Consider the following 568-nt stretch of genomic DNA (forward strand, 5'->3'; position numbering starts at 1 on the left):
TTTTTTTAGAAACCTTTTTGCAACTCCTTCTTGCCTGTTGTGTAAATATAGTTATAAACATATCTAACACTCATGCATGGGCGTTATCATGACTAAATTACTTTACTGAATAAGGGGAAAGATAGATAAAGTACACAGAAGATACAGATATATTAACAGATGAACACAATAAATAAATAAAAACAAATACATATACAAGAAAAGACATAAAAAAAAATAAAAAGACAGACATAGAAAAATTTAGTAATTCTTATGATTAATAAATAGTTAAATCGACAGCAATAACCTGCCATTCTATATTCGTATCCACACTGTGTATATATCCACATGAAAGCAGTTCATCATTATTACATCATGGGGGGGTTTAAATGTTAACGTAGAGTTCTGTGTGTGCTTTGCCTGCATACGAATCCGTGCTTTATCCAATTGTTTTGAAAAAAAAACGAAGAGATTTGAAATTCCCCTGCGGTAGCGCTGAAATCTGGAGGTCACGCGTGATGAGGATGGGGTGTTATATGAATATATGAGGGAGAGAGGTTGAGAGAAAGAGAAACGACGAGGGAGAAAT

The 568-nt window shown here is 33.5% G+C and overlaps 1 pseudogene; it reads right to left on the bottom strand.

Annotated features, from left to right (window-relative positions):
• LOC119589481 overlaps positions 1–568 on the bottom strand; it is a 57,811-nt pseudogene that overhangs the window by 4,549 nt on the left and 52,694 nt on the right.

Source organism: Penaeus monodon, chromosome 25, assembly GCF_015228065.2.
Source record: "Penaeus monodon isolate SGIC_2016 chromosome 25, NSTDA_Pmon_1, whole genome shotgun sequence".
In the NCBI taxonomy this organism is placed as follows: Eukaryota; Metazoa; Arthropoda; class Malacostraca; order Decapoda; family Penaeidae; genus Penaeus; species Penaeus monodon.